Here is a 16,132-nt window from a genome sequence, read left to right as displayed (position 1 = left end):
AATTAGAAATACAACACAAAAACTGTCCACCATCCAAAGATGAGCACTGTTAATATATTTCTGTACTTCTCAGTCTTTTAAATTTAAACTTATTTTTACATATGCATATATACTTATATAAGTAAAATTGGTGTATAGTGTATATATTAGTTTTAATATCCTATTTTTATTGTTTTCTGTTATCAAATTTATTGCTACTATCACATACTTAGTACAGCAGTTTTCATGTTATTACAAGTTTCTGAAAGAGTTGTGATGGCTGCATAATATCATTGATATACCAGTTTCAGTGCACTCTTTTATTTTTGGACTTAACAGGATTTCACATTCACAAGTTTTCACTACTATAAATAGCAGTATGAATCTGGGGGCATGTTCAAAGCTCTGGGTTCTATCTCAAACAATTAAAAAAAAATGACCAGGCATAATGTTGTGTGTACTGTGGGGGTAGATCTCTCTACTAAGGCTAAGGCAGGAGGATTGCTTGAGGCCAGGAATTAGAGGCCAGCCTGGGCAACATAGTGAGATTCCATCTCAAAAAAGGGTGGGAGAAAGATGTGAGGAATAGACGTATGATATTCCTGCTGTCTTTATTTGGCAACTTTTTGACTAATGATTTTCTTTAGATAGTTCCAGAAATAGAGTTCAGTGCAAGGAAGGGGTGTGAACATTTTTCACACTACAAATTGTGGGGCGCGTATACCTGACTGCTTTATAGAAAGCTGTTATCTGATTACAGTGTCATTAGTGGTAAACAAAAATTTCACTGGAGTCTTTGTTATTTCATCAGATGGAAAATCCTTAATTTCTTAAAATTTGTGTAGTTCTTACATTAGTAGCAATGTTGAATAGTTTTCCAAAAATCTTTTGAGTGTTTGTGTCTCATTATATGCTTCTTTGGAAACTATATCCTTTTTTTTCTTTCTATTGATAAATGCTCTTTGTTTTATTTCTTGTTGTTTTGTTTTTTGTAGTGCTAGGGATCGAATCCAGGGCTTTATGCATGCTAGGGTAATGCTGTACCACTGAGCCACATTCCTAGCCTATTCATAAATGTTCTATAAATGTTCTTTATATGCCATGAACAGTTATCCTTTACCTACCATAATATGTGTTAGAAATACATTCTTATGTTTCATATTTTGCCTCTATTTGGTTTAGGTGCTTTTAAATATACAAAAGCATAATGTTTGTATATTCAAACTTTTCAGTATTTTCTTTTGAAAAATTTTTGTTTCCTTATTCCAAATCAGACAATCTAAGCATATCATTGAAGTTTTGTTCATTTTTCCAGTGAAAATCTTGAATATTAAAAAAAAAATTTTAAATGCTTTATTTTTTACTTTTCTGCGGACACAACGTCTTTGTTTGTATGTGGTGTTGAGGATCCAGCCCGGGCCGCACGCATGCCAAGCGAGCTCACTACCGCTTGAGCCACATCCCCAGCCCCAGAATCTTAAAGCATTTAAAGCTTTCCAGAGCATTTGGAACTTTTTTGTAGTACCCAGGGTAAGGTGAGGCCCTATTTGGGTTCTTTTCCACAGAGCCTCTTTCCCATTAACCTTTGGTTTATAATCTTTTTCCATATTCATTTCTAATTCCTAAATGTGACAGTATCAGTGCAGTGCTCCCTGTTCTGTAACCTGTATCACTCCTCAGAGGTGTTCTTTGCTTTATGTTTTAAATAGCTAATGGATCCATTTTTTTTAATTTTTTTTAACGGTGCTAGGGATCAAACCTAGGGCCTCATGCACAATAGGCAAGTGCTTTATCATTTACCACTGACCTACACACCCAGCCCTGACCATATTTTTATTCATAAAAAAGCTAGCTCTTCGTGTGTGTGTGTGTGTGTGTGTGTGTGTGTGTGTGTGTAAAATTGAGAGCATTTTCAGTTTCAGTTAAAAACTATCTTTTTTGGTACCCTAGTTATGAAGATACCAGCCTTTAAAATGACGTTTTCCAATATTTGAGTTTTCTTAATGGATGAGTTAGTCATATTCTAAAGTACAGTCAGAATCTAGATGCTGTGTGGTAAGGACCCAAGGTCCCCCCCCTCCTACCCCCAAACAGTACAATCTGCAGGGGGAGGAGGAAGCCAATGCTGCCTCCTTCCCAAATCTTGTTGTTTCTGGATGGCCTTGGAGGGGTGAAGTAGGCATGGTCCTGGATCTGAAAGTGTAGACTAGGCTGAAAGGATAGCACCAGGCAGGAAAGGAGGAGCTGGGATTGTGGGGTCTCAGCCGGGGCAGGGGGGGGGGGCTCGCAGGGCCGGGCAGGAGCATTGGCTGTGTGGAGTAGGTCCCCAGGTAGCTTTGCTGTGTGTGAGAGAGGAAATACAACTGAGAAGCAGAGTACTGTGCTGTGTGGAGTAACTGCTGGTTGTTCAAGGTGTTCAAAGCACCTGGTGAAAGTTGGGAGGAGCTGGGGTGTTAGAGGCCTGGACAAGACCCCCCAGCTGTGTTTATTGTTGTGCACAACTGACTGTGGCCTCAGGACATCCTCTGCTGGGACTTCTCTTTGGAAACTGGGGTTTGCTTGCATTCATCTGGGGTAGTGCTTTCCCTTTGAACTGCACACCCAGCATCCCCAGATGCAGGTCAAGTCTCCTTATCCAAATGCCTGGAACCAGCAGTGTTTTGGATTTCCCATCCACCCTCTCTCCCATCTTGGAGTATTCTATATACATAATAAGGTACCTTGGGCAGGGGACCCAAATCTAAACACAGAATTCATCCATGTTTCATATCTGCACTCATACACATAGCCTGGAGATAATTTTTATACACTGTTAAAATAATTTTGTGTATTAAATAAGGTTTCATGTATGAAATTTCCCAGTGGTGCTCAAAAAGCTTCAGGTGTGGGAGCATTTGGGATATCAACATTTCAGAATACCAGTGCTTAAGTTTATACTTGGTAAAACGCAGCAAAACTCAACAACTAGAAAGATGAAAAAGTACGCAAACACTGGGCCTCAGTTTTTTTTTTAAATGAAGATTAAGAGAAATTCCTGTGAAATTCCTTTGAAATTCCTATAAGTTTGTGTTTATTTCCAGCTTCTGTATCTATCTCTGGGAGCTAGTACCAGCTCTTGAACCCTTCGGTGGCCAGACTTGAGTGGCACCATGCTAGATCCCAGAGGAAGGGGAAAGACATGGCTGGAGGCTGAGGATTTATGATTGACACAAGTCAAACAACACCTGTGGGACATCGTCCCTGCCAATGATTGTCACCCACCAGCTGAGAACTGCTATAAGTGATGTTGAGTCATTAAAGGGAAGTTGCTAAATATTTTACTCACATCCTTACAACTGTATTGTTTGAGTCATGTGCCTAACTCACTATTTTTTTTTAAATCCTTCAAATAAATAAATAAATGAATAAAATGTCTTAAGGCAGGGTTTTTTGTTCCCTTCCTTTCCAAATGAAGACAGCAGATCTCAACATGGTTGCTTACAAGAAAGAATCATGGGAGACTCTTTAAAATCTGTGGATTCTAGTTCACACCCCCTCTGATTAGTTTGGGGTGCACCTAGTGTTGTGATTTTTTAAAAAGCTCTCTGTTAACCCTGAAGTGCAGTCTGCTTTCACCTGTAGGGGATATGCTAATGATACATAAAGTTTCCTGGCTGAGAACTTACATAAAGCATCATAGCACTGTAAATAGTACTGCAAAACCATCAGTTGAAATTGCATCAGATGCCTGAAGATAGTAAGCGCAAAGTAATCTTGTGTATGTTAATGGTACAAAGGGTTTTCTTCCAGTCCTCCCCACCAAATATTGTCAAGCATTTTCATAATGCTTGCTGGTGTGTGTATGTGTGAGATATATATATATTTCCATTTCGCTTATGCAGTATCTAGACTATCTAGTGTAACATTCATAATCTTACAAATGGAAGATTATGGAATCTTGATTGCTTACTTCACCTGTTATCACCACAGTAACTACTCTTGCATCAGTGATGGTAACAGAACTTGGTTACCATCTAAGCCTGCAAAGATTTGATTGGAATAACTTGCAGTAATTGTAACTGTTATCCCAAGTGCAACAATTGATGGATTCTTTAAAATGTATAGTTCCTTGACATTATTTATTCAAATCTTAACAGTATAAACCTTGTTCTACAATTGAGAATAACCCTTGGTATTTTCTAAATCACCAAATAGCATTCGATAGTATTAGTATAGACACATTTCCTACGGTGAGGTTTTAGTTTGTGGGGCCAAAAGCTGGCTGCAGTTTTCAAAGACAGGAAAAACTTTTTTTTTTTTCCTCTTTTGCCGATGTACTATTGGTGTGCTGAAAACTCTGAAGGTTGTATGATTCACTCATTCAGTACGTAGCTTTTGGGGACCTCTTTGGCTGTGCTAGGCACGGGAGACACAGAATTGAGCCTCATGTCCTTTCAGTAAGGAGGAACACTGTGACATTAATGCCACTAACCTCCAAATACAGGGCTCTGCTATGTGCAAAGAAAATGACCCCTCACCCCATGATTTCCAATAGGGTTTAGGTTTTGGATATTTCACTCTTGTTTACCTAAACATTATACCTGCCTCTCTTTCCCTCCTTCACTGTTTTTTTTTTTCTTTTTCTTTCTTTTTTTTTGCGGGGAAGACTGTTCTATTAGCGAAAAAAGAACTCTGAAAGAACTCTGAAAGTAGTTCTATGGGCTCTTTCTGGGGCTGTGGGCCAGTTATTTATATCCTTCTGAGCTTTGGTTTCCTCTGCAGTGAAAAGGTGCCTTGTCCTTTACTGGGATTCTGAAAGAAATGACATGTCCTGTAACAATTGAAATGGAAACGGACCACTGACCTGTCAGTGGACATGATAAAAACAGTCTCAGGAGCCAAGAAACCTTACATAGAGAGACAGCCCAGCAGAAACACTTAGCGAATCTCTACCAAAGTTCAATTCCTCGCAAGTTTGCTTCCATGGAGGAGTGGGGTTTTTTTGTTTTGTTTTTTGAAATCCTGCACTCGCCTCCTGAAAAAGAAACTTGCTGGGTTTTCTTTCTCCTCCCACAGTCTTGCAGGGGCAGGGCTGCTTCCTGTCAAGAGCCACTCTGCTGCCCCCTCTGTTCAGCCTCCCGCCCTCTCCCTCTAGGCTTCCTTCAAACCCTCGCTGCACTTAGAGCCTGATGCTGTGCAGAAACTCCTGACATCCGAGGCGCCCCCTGGCCCCCCTGCCCCCCTGCCCGGGCAGGAAGCTGGTTTACATACGAGTCATACCAGGCATAGCCAGCATGTCAGCGCAGTCAACTTGCAGCAGGCTGTGAGGGAAGCCAGTGAGTGGGGCTTTGTCCTAGGAAATGTGCTTCGTGTTTTCCTTTTTTTACTCCTTTTTTTAATCTTGAAGACGGATTCGTAAAGACTTCCGAAACCTTTTTGTAATGCTCAGTCGAGGATACAGTCCATCCACCGTCTACCAATAACCCCTTGAAGGGTTTTGTGTGACTGAGTTTTTTTTTTTTTTTTTGTGTGTGTGTGTGTGTGTGCGTTTTTTGTTTTTAACTTTTACATACTTTGTTTTGATCATTTGAGGCCGGGCCTCGGTCTTTTGTGAAGTTTCAGCCGAGAGCCAGGAGCTACTCACCAACAATTGAATTTTGAAACTTTCTGTTTGGGGGCGAAAGCAAAGAGCTGGTTTTCTTTGCTATCCCGATAAATGCTATTTATGAAGATGGACCTGTTGAACTACCAGTACTTGGACAAGATGAACAACAATATCGGCATTCTGTGCTACGAAGGTAGACATTTTATGCTAGAATTCTATTCTGGAAATTCCTGTCCTTGGGCTTTTTCTCCTTTTTCTCGTGGCTGTTCCTGCCTTTGGGGGTTCCGATCGCCTTTTGAGCATTTTGTTTTTTTCTTGGGACTGTGGATTGCTGGAGGGGCAGCCTTGATGAGGTACCCTTTCAATGCAGAGTTTGTGCCTTAGTTGGGAGGGTGCCAGCAGAACCTGGGAGGTGCAGATGGTTACAACTTTACTGTAGGCTTGCAACGGAGTAACGCTTTACATTTAATTTATTTTAATTAATTTATTTATTTGGTATTTCTCTTGGTGTTTTCTTTAGGGGAAGAACTTCTAGGACCCAAGTACAAGTTAAAGTTGTTGGGTGTTTTGGGGGGAAGGGAAAGGGGAGGGGCCTTGCGACTTATTTTTCAAGGTAACCACCATCTACAGTATTCCTGTTGGTATTCCAGGGAAGTTTTGCATTTTCATGTGCGGGGAGGGGGTATGGGTGCTGGGGGCAAAAAGTTACAGTGAGGTTTTGTTTCCAGGAGTGATGATTGTCCCCAGCGGTGGAGAATTTTTCTCTGCAGTTTGGGGGTCTGGAAGGGCACCCATGTCAGGGAGCACAGGCTGGCCCTTTGTCTGACTTCCCACTTCCTGTACTGCACGGATAGAGAGAGCACTGACATTGAGGCATGTCCCCTCTGCACTCGCTCGGGCCCCTTGTGGAAGTGATTACACAACACACCAGCCAGAAAGCAAAATGAAAAAAAAAAAAAAAGTTAAAAAAAAAAACCCAAAACAAAAACCAACCAAACCCCTTCTAAATTCTCCTTGTGGGTTACCTTGCACTCACTGTGGGTTGTTCCTTGCCGCCTCAAAGTGCTTCCCCTGTCTCTGGTGTTAGAAGAGGGAAAGCGATTTCTCAAGCTCTTGGAACCCACTCTACGTGCGATTTGAAAAAGCAGCAATGGCCTGGGTTTGAGAGGCCGGAGAGGAGTCTCTGGGGGGCCTTGACTTGGCAGGAAGTCTTTTTTGTTGTAACCACCACATATGTGTTGGGGAGCCGGCTCCTTTCTGATTCAGCAGGGGCAGTTTCCATGTTTTCTCCTGCAGCCAACCAAACATTTTCTCCTGAAAACAAAACAGAACAACGGCGACAAATCTCGGGAGGGGAACTGGCTCACTTGTGTTTTTCATATAAAAAAAAATTACAAGTCTGTTTCCTAATCGTTGGAAAACTTAATCCTCCTTCAAGGGAGGAAATCGCCTCATTCATTTTTATCCCTCTATTTAGCTCCATGGATAAGGATCTCATATAGAAAGGATTTTCCAAGGGAATTGTTATTATTACTATTTTTTTTACTAGTTCCAGCCACTTCCCGAGTTGCTTTCTTTGAATCTGCTGCACTCAGTATCCTATTGCTTCTGAACTCATCAAAGGCAGAAGCAAGTGATGGGGCTCATTTCCTGTGGAGGCAATGTATTGTCGTTCCTTTATTTAAGAACTTTCTCCCCCAGTGAACAAGAAGTTAAAACTTTCAAGGCAATTTAGTTGTATTGTTGTTGTCAACAAGTAATAGGATATTTTAAAAACAAAACAGAACATGATGATCAGCCTAAGAGAGGGATATAACGATGGCTAGGAAATTGAGACCAGATTGATTTTTTCCCCCTGTCTCTGGTTGGTGCACTGAGGAAGAGCTTAAAGAAAGCTCCTCCAGGTTGATTTATGGTCCCGTGGTATGTCACGTACTCGCAAGTGGCTTGTTTTCTTCCCATCTCCCTCGATATGTGGAAGGCAGAAACTTTGATTTTGAAAGTTGGGCAGATATGTGGGATACCAGGCTGTGGTCTGTTTGGTTTACACATCTGCTTCTATTTTCCTTATTATAAAAGTTAACATTATTTTAACACCAAAATAAATACACAGGAAATGAAGAAAAGCACAGCAAAATTTGAGTGGTGTTTGGAGTGAGTTGTTTTATGTCCTGGAGGTTTCTCCATGTAAACAGTGCACACATCTGGTCAGTGCCGTAAAGGGTGTTTGCAAGACGGGCATCCATCAGACGTGGGATTTTTTTTTTTTTTTTTTTTTTTTGGTAAGAAAAGTTGGAACAGTTGTGCTTTTCTGTCCAGCATGCTGAGAATATTCCTTTTGAACAAATCTGTTCCCCAACGTTCCAGGGAAACTATTTGGAAAAGGAAACGTACAGTCGGTAGGCAACACTGGACTCATTTAGGGCTCAGACAAGCAAGGTTCGTACCTCTTAGGAGTAAGGGACAAATCCATTTTCTGACCTTGTAGTTTTAAAGATTAAGATGTGGGTGGTTATTTTGATTTCCCAGGTTAGTTATATCATATTCCCTAGCGGCATCCGACAACTCTGCTCCACAAAATAAACCCTGTGTCTTCGCCATCTTTCTTCACTCTCTAGCAACTTCTGTGCAGTCGTTCTGTAGCATACAAGGTCTTCCTGGATCTGCCTTTAGAACGATGGAGCCCAGGACCTGCCTCATGCATCTCAAGCACATGCTCTGCCACTAAATCGCACCCCAATCATACCCATTCCAAAAGGTGGAGATAAGGTCTCCCTGGTTGGTAACTACACCCTGGCACCTGCCTTTCACCATAGTAGTCTGCATGCAGACGTGAAAAGAGAACAAAGGAGAAAAATAGCCACAAGTAGGTTTGGGGAGGGAGACTGGTGGGGTAGCAGGAGAAGCAGATATGCAAAGGGTAGGCTGACTTCTGGGAACCTACTAATTACCTTCACTAATGATAAGGAAATTAGCAGAGCTGTGCTTGTGTTGATGCCCATGTTGGAAACCTCATGGTTGATGACTACTGTGCCCAACAGTTAACCAGTCCGTCCTTCACCACCCTGTTGAATGCTCCAATTACATCCGTGGGAAGCCCGGTTTTGCTCTGTCTTCACAGGAGGATCACAGGCCAAAGAGTCCTCATTTATTTCCCCCTCTAAACTCCTTAGAATACTCCAGAAGAAGGTTGGAAGCCTCTTGAGGGCAGGATGTGCTGTCTTGGTGAATGTTTCATCCCTAGGCCCTTGCTCTGTGCCCACCTGGGCTTTCAGGAAGTGGTTTAGGATGATGCCTTCCTCCAAGACAAACTAAATAGCAGTGCAGCCTCTTGAATGGCGGCTGTAGGTGCTGCTGTGTAATTTAGCACTTAATGATAGACTGCCTTGTATTCTCTAATTATCTAATTACCCCAGAGCTATGCAGGGCCTCAGACATCATCTAACACCTTCGCCTGTTTTCATCAAGGAAACTGAGGCCCAGAGTTTCTTGTCCACCCAGGTTTATTCAGAAAGCTTGTTGCAAGAATCCAACTGAGGTTAGAGCCCAGAGGATGTGAGAGTTCTGATTCTTTTATATCCTCCTGCCTGTGCAAAGTCATCGTGTGCCTTGTCTCCTTAATTTTTAGCTCTTTGACATTAGGGCCTGGGCATCCGTAGGGACCCTCCACGGTGCAGTTTGCAGCACATGGTGGAACCTGGTTTTAATGGTTGGTCCAAGTTCCAGGCTGTTGGGATGCTCGGGGAGGAGAAAAGGTCATGATGATGGTAGGTGACCAACCTCACCGGAGTTTGCTCTCCCTGCTGCTCTGAAACTTAGGCTTGAGAGGAGGAAGACCTGTGCAGATGCCAGTGCCCGGTGAGCCCCCCAGCCAACAACAGGGAGCAGGTTGGACCCTTAACTTCTCTCAAGATGGCTGACGGCCGCATTTACATAATTACTTGGTGCTGAAAACTCAGGTCCTAATAAATGTGCTCATGGTTGGCGTGGCTGCGTAAGCCTCTGTGAGTGATACTTTAATTATGGGTTAAGAGCCATTAGTGTGTAATTTGGTAGATGAGTTCTCTCCTTTTAATTTAATGGTGTGATTTATATTGGGAGAAAGTTAAGAATAAATTGAGTATTTTGAGTTCCTCGGGCTTTAGAACTGTTGTAGAGGACAATTGTCACTTGTGTCACCACAGGCATCAGGAAACTTGGGAGTGTCGGTACTGGGAAGGTGAAAAGGCCACAGAGCAGAGCAGTTTGCGCCCTGTGTATTGAGCTGGGGTGAGGGATGTGTTCCACGAGGGACATCTGTAAGTGTTTTGCTGTGTAAATTCATTTTACTTCAGCGTTTCACCGGGAATGAGGGTTGGGGGGACAGAATAGGAATCTGGGAGGGAGCTCAAGTAAGTAAGTAAGTAAGGTGAGCCCAGGAAGGCCTCTGAGCATCTGGCCAGTTTGTGCTCCTTCTAATTACAGTTTGCTGGGAAGGTGTGAGCACACCCCCTTCCTCCCAGCTCCCGCCCTGTTCTTCTATGTAAAAATGTGAGTATGTAACAGAAGTGAGTCTGTATTATGTATTTGGGGAGTTCAAAACCCAATTGAGTCGAATGTATGAAAGATGATATGTCTTGAGCTCTGTAATGTTTTGAACAATCAATAAAAAAAAAAAAAAAGAAATTGGTTCCAGATTTAGCACTTTGCATGTATACAGATATACAAAAAAAGCCTTACCAGGGGATGTTTCTGGCTCTGTTTCATCTTGATGCATTTAACATGTTATTCAATGACAATTTATGTGTAATGGTGTTTATGTATTGTGTGCTGAGCTTGTGGTGATTATTTTTTGGACTTGTTCAGCAATATAAGCTTGTGGAACAAAATAGGGCCGGCCCTCCCCCCACTGGTATAAAGAATGTATGTGTTAGCCCTGACCCCCCCCAAACCTTAACTCTGGTGCTTATTTTTAAAAGTGGGTCCAAAAAGGGTTTTACCCCCTCCATTCGCGCTTGCCCCTTCTTTCTCTTCCTCCTGAACGTCCCATGAAGACTCCTGTCTGTCTGCTGTCTTCTCTTCCACAATTTCCAGTTCTGTAGGTTTTGTTAGGGTAAGGGCACTGTGTGTGAGAACATGTTTTAATCTTAACAATAGGAACCACTGCTGGTTGAAAGAATGTTTATTTACCCTAGATAAAACAGAATATGTATTCTTGAAGTTCTCTTTAATTTGTTGCTTTTTATATGACCTTCTCAAACTCTGAACATTTCACCTTTTTTGCTTGCAAAGAAGTCTGTCAACATAACAAACTGGGTTGTATTTAGCCAGTGATCAGAGAAGACACAGTACTCCCCCTTTGTCACCCAGTATCCATTCTCTTAAACATTTATGGGATGCCCACGCTTGGCTACGGATCCCTCAGCATTTTTTAAAATTACAAAATATTATGAAATATATGGTACACAGAGAAAAATTACAAAATAGAATGGTATGCACAGCTTACATTTAAGAAATCAACAATGTTGTATATCCGACCACGTCATAAAAACAGCAGGCTCCCTCTTCCGAGGGTTCTTCTTGATCAAAATCCTTCCCAAACCCTAGAGATCCTCAAAATTGTCAGTTGCTTTCCTTTATACCTTTCCTGTCTCTCTGTGTGAGATCCTAAACAAAAAACAAATGAGCTTTGTTTTCTCATTTTTTTTTCTTTTTTATGAGCCCTATATAATTGGAATGATCCTGTAGGTCATCTTTTGTGTCTTTATTTTTGTTTTTTTTTGTTAGTGGGGATTGAACCCAGGGATCTCACACACATGCTCAGCACATGTTCCACCACAGAGCCATGCCCCCAGCCCTTTTGTGTCTTTTTAAGTGAGAACTTTTAAAGTAGTAGAAAAGTCCCAAGAGGTTGTCTTTTCCATGCAAGACCAGCTTAGAGTATGGGGAATCTCAGCCCTGGGATTACCCAGGCGCCCCAACTGTCCGTCTCCACCTGCTGCTCCACTGTTTATTTCATAGAGCTGATGATGCTTTGGTCTCCCCTCCCCCAGCTAGTGCTTGGTTCACCACCTGTGGAAGTCCACCCATCATCCTTTCTGGAATGGAAAATTGTGTGTTACAAAAATTCTGTACCGTTTTGGAGAGCGCAGAGATTTTCTGGAGATGCATGACTTAATTAGGTTCTGAACAGCGACTCCAAGTTCTGCATTAATAAGCAATTTGCTTAAGGCTGAGACTTGTTACAAGTCAACTTTGTGATTGTGCCAGGTTTCTTTGGACGTTCAAGCAGGGACTTTTGAATACAAAATTGCTCCAGGGTGGAAACAATGCCTAACATTGTATAGAGACGGCTGTTAAGAGAGCAGCGGATATCTGCATTATGCAGCTTCAAAAATTATGAATGAAAAAGGTTTATCCATATGTATTTGCTCTTGATTTTTATTTTATATTTGCTTTGCATGAAAATAGTTGCCTGTTAATTGTTCTTGGCTGATGATTCGATTTTAATAGAATAGATTCCAGACCTTAATGGTTTTGTGCAGATGTGCTTGGCTGGGCAGGTCTGCAGTTGTTTACACTACCCATAATCCAGCTGGATGCTTCCGTACTTCTTCCCTGATAACAATTAAGGGGAGTGATGAGTTCGAATTTCTGGACATTTTCTCTCCTTTAAGAAGAAACACAGCTTCCATTATGGGGCAGGAGTATTCAAGTGACAAGGGACCTTTTTAAATTTTTATTTTGACGTCAGCTGCTTTTTACCCATTTTTACTGTGCATGACCTTGTTCTTTTAAATCGTTGTTTTTCTGACGAGTGACTGATAAACTCTTGGCTGACCCCACAAGGAACTCTTATTTTATTTTCTTGCTAAAAAGCTATGATCTGCTTGCTAAACACTTAAAATCACCCACGAGTGATCTGAGGCGCTTGTTAAGGAATCCAAAATAACAGCTGTACCAGGCTTCGTGTCCTGTTGAGTGGAGCGATGGAAAATAGTAGTCATTCTCAGATAAAACCTGTGTGAGGTTTCTAGAACTGCTTTGCTGAATCCATAATTGGGAGCAGTTGTATGCTCTTTCTGGATGGGAGGTTCTCATTTTTTTTTCCCTTAATGAGAGGCTTCTTAAATAAAAAAGGTGGATATGAGTAGGGGAACCATAGATCAACTTGTTTTCCCACCCACAAACTCTTCTGAATCGAATTTCATCTTTATTTCCTTGGGTTCTGTGAAAAGCCAGTGTATCCCTTTGTGTTGTAGGTCCCAAACTTTCTGGCCTAAGTTGGTCCATTTCTTTCCCTCCCTGTTTCCTCCCCAGCCCTGCCCTCTCTTCCTCAGGATTGAACCCAGGGGCACTTAACCACGGAGCCACATCCCTAGCCCTTTTTCTCTTTTATTTTGAGGCAGGATCTCCATAAGTTGCTGAGCACCTTGCTAAGTTGCAGAGGTTGGCCTTGGACTGGGGATCCTCCTGCCTCAGCCTCCTGGGTTCGCTGGGATTATAGACATGGGCCCACGCATAGGGGGCTCTCGAAATCAAAAGAGCCTTCTTCTGCTCCTGGTTCTGTCTCTTCATGATGTGCTCAGACACTCGTCTTTCCCAACTTTAAACTCCCAACCAACCTTTCCCTGTCCTGTGTTCCTGTCCAACTGTGGCCTCATCCTGGCCATTCAAGTTAGTGGAAGAACAACATCAGGTCATCCACCTTCCTTTTTACCATTCTCTCGTCAATCTGCTGTCTTTTTTCATTGATAATTTTTTGGTTAGCATGTAGTAGTTGTACATATTAATGGGACTCCGTGTGTGTTTTTTAAGTTTTTAGTAGTAGATGGACACAACACCTTTATTTATTTATTTATTTCTATGTGTGCTGAGGATCAAACCCAGAGCCTCTCACATGCTAGGCAAGCGCTCTTCCACCGAGCTACAGCCCCAGCCCGCAGTGTGATATTTCAGTATGTGCCCTGTCACCTGGTTTCTGCTCCCGCACCACTGAAATTTATATGGACCAGGTCACTTAATGATAGCCTAGGGGCAGTTTCAGTAGGCGCCTTTGAGTCCTTACCTCCATCCTGTCTTATCTTTTGGTGTGGATTCCTTCCAAATCCTTAAAATTCCTGCCGCCCTTGATGTGGGTGCCTCAGGAGCACACGCCCATCAGGGGAGCTCCTGGTGGGTGGGAGGGCTGCACAGGGGGAGGCAGGCTGATAGACACCTCAAATCAACCGTCATCATCGCCATTTAGGAACAGACCCCAGGGAGCAGAGGTGACAGCAGAAGAGGACCAAGTGTGAACCTGTTGCCTTGGCTTAGGCAAGAGCTGGAGTCCCCCAGGTTCTGGTGGGGGTTCCCAGCTCCGGCAGGTGGATGGATGGGGGCGCCATTTGCTGAGACAAGAAAGAGGCAACGGACCAGGTTCTGGGGTGAGATCGTGGGTTTAGTTTCTGATGTGTTGAGGTGGAACTTTGGAATTTTCAAAGAAGAGGTCAGTGTGGGAAGTTGGGTGTGGGGCTCTGGAGCTCAGAGGAGAGGCCGCTGCTGGAGATGTTGATTTGGGATGGAGACTGATGCTCAGGGCAAGAATGCTCACCTCGGAGCAGAGGACGGGACAGGTTCAAGAGGTCTTAGGAGCGCTTCTCTGGGTTGGGTTTACATTCATTTTTCTCTGTCTTACTGAAATTACCTCGTAACTGACCCTTGACTCTAATGGTGTCCCCTTCTAGAGCATTAGCAGAGTGCTGTTGTCCCATAGCCTCTTCAGCCACTCCCCGATCCACACCCTGGAGTCCAGGTGCTGGCTCCAAACTTCGAAACACCCCTGCTTTTCTCTTGGCTTTGTTCAGGAAGTGCCTGGGCTGCTCTCCCCTTCTCTTGGCTGGGAGGCGCTGTCTTCGTGGCATGCCGGGCACACTGGGTACCTCACTCTGCACGTGCCTCTGCCCGCCCTGCCATCCTCTCTGGGGGGCTGGGGCCTGTGTCTTTCAGCATCACCTCGTGAGTGGTGTCTGCTCGTGAATGAATCTAGTCCAGTGCCTTTTTATTAAAGATAAAGTGAAATTGTATGTTTTGCCCAAAGATTTTTGGTGACCCGATTGAGTTTCTCAGCTCTTAGAATGTTCTTGGGGAAAACAGGAGGGAGATGAATGAAAGGGAAAGAAAAAGTCATGGATGGATCAGTTTCTATAGAAAAAGATGGGCTGTGGGCTGGTGGGGTGGGAATGAAGCTGCCCTGCTCATCTTGCTGTCTAGTTACTTGACTTTGGACCATCTGTTATATGAGCTCATCATTTATGGGAAAATACTTCACATGCATTATGTTCCAGGCTCTGTTTCACGGGCTGGGGATATGGCCATGAACGAATCAGACAGCAAGGGCCCTGGCTGTGCAGGGAGACAGAGAGGGGTAAATAAAGAGGACGATCGCAGGTTGGGAAAAGTGGTGTTTTCACAGGTGGTGGTCTATTTAGCTGATTTGTTGTTTTAGAATAGTTACATCCAAACTGAAAAGTACTTGCTTTTATTTTCATACTTCAAAATATAGATTCAAGTGGATGATTTATTTCTGGTCTTGTAGAGGATTTAAAAAGTATATTAAGGGAACTTTAAAAAATTTTTACAACCCAGATATGGTGGCACACTCCTATAATCCCAGTGGCTCAGGAGGCTGAGGCAGGAGGATCTTGAGTTCAAAGCCAGCTTCGCAAAAGCAAGGCACTAAGCAACTCAGTGAGACTGTCTCTAAATAAAATACAAAATAGGGTTGGGAATGTGGCTCAGTGGTTGAGTGCCCTGAGTTCAATCCCTAGGACAAAAAAAAAGTATGGGATCTTGGTTTATTAACTATATTCATAGAGTAAGATTGCTTCATTCCATTATACTGAGAATTAGTGTTTATGAAAAGTATTACCAGCTGTGTGTTTTTGAGAGGTGACATGATCATTTGGATTCTAATAAAAAAATAAATTTAGCATAATAAAATGCAATGAAATAAAAAAAAAAAAAACTCTAGCCAGGCATGGTAGTGCACACTTGTAGTCCCAGTGGCTCAGGACTGGAGGATCTCAAGTTCAAGGCCAACTGTAGCAACTTATCAAGGCTCTAATCAACTTACTGAGACCCTGTCTCAAACATTAAAAAATAAAAGAGCTTGGGATGTGGTCCAGTGGTTAAGCGTCCATGGATTCAGTCCTGGTACCAAAACAAAAAAGACTCAAGAAATCAGTGAACTAGTTGTTGTTCTTAAACTCCTCTGCTCAGACCTTAAGATATAATGCACTGGATAGAACAGATTCTATAATACCTTGGGGAGGAATTTTGATTTCAGGCTCTTGTTTTCTGATACTGAAGTATTTGGAAAAGACTGAAGAAGATGTAATAAATCTTAGCTTAATCTGGATAATGGACTGAAGTTTTCTACCTGTTCTTTTTTTTTTTTTAAATCAAAGTATCATTAATTGTGGTAGAAATGTAAAGGTATGGCTTCGTGAGATTTTCCTGCTGTTTTGTCAGAAATCTCAGATCTGCTTAGAATTTCGAGTTTATTGTGTGTGTGGGAAGCCTGCTTCAGGTGCTGGGAATGGAGCACTT

The 16,132-nt window shown here is 42.6% G+C and overlaps 1 protein-coding gene across 20 annotated transcripts in view; it reads left to right on the top strand.

Annotated features, from left to right (window-relative positions):
• Positions 1–16,132, top strand: part of LOC144373238 (uncharacterized) — a 203,081-nt gene that overhangs the window by 32,716 nt on the left and 154,233 nt on the right. The window contains exon 1 of one of the 20 annotated variants that reach the window (XR_013432986.1): positions 5,103–5,756. The exons of the other annotated variants lie outside the window; for them this stretch is intronic. The gene's annotated coding sequence lies outside the window, so the exon portion shown is untranslated. Of the gene's footprint in view, positions 1–5,102; positions 5,757–16,132 lie in introns of those variants that run through there. 20 annotated transcript variants of the gene reach the window in all.

This window comes from Ictidomys tridecemlineatus, unplaced genomic scaffold (assembly GCF_052094955.1).
Source record: "Ictidomys tridecemlineatus isolate mIctTri1 unplaced genomic scaffold, mIctTri1.hap1 Scaffold_323, whole genome shotgun sequence".
Taxonomy (NCBI): domain Eukaryota; kingdom Metazoa; phylum Chordata; class Mammalia; order Rodentia; family Sciuridae; genus Ictidomys; species Ictidomys tridecemlineatus.
This window is presented reverse-complemented; position numbering and strand designations above follow the sequence as displayed.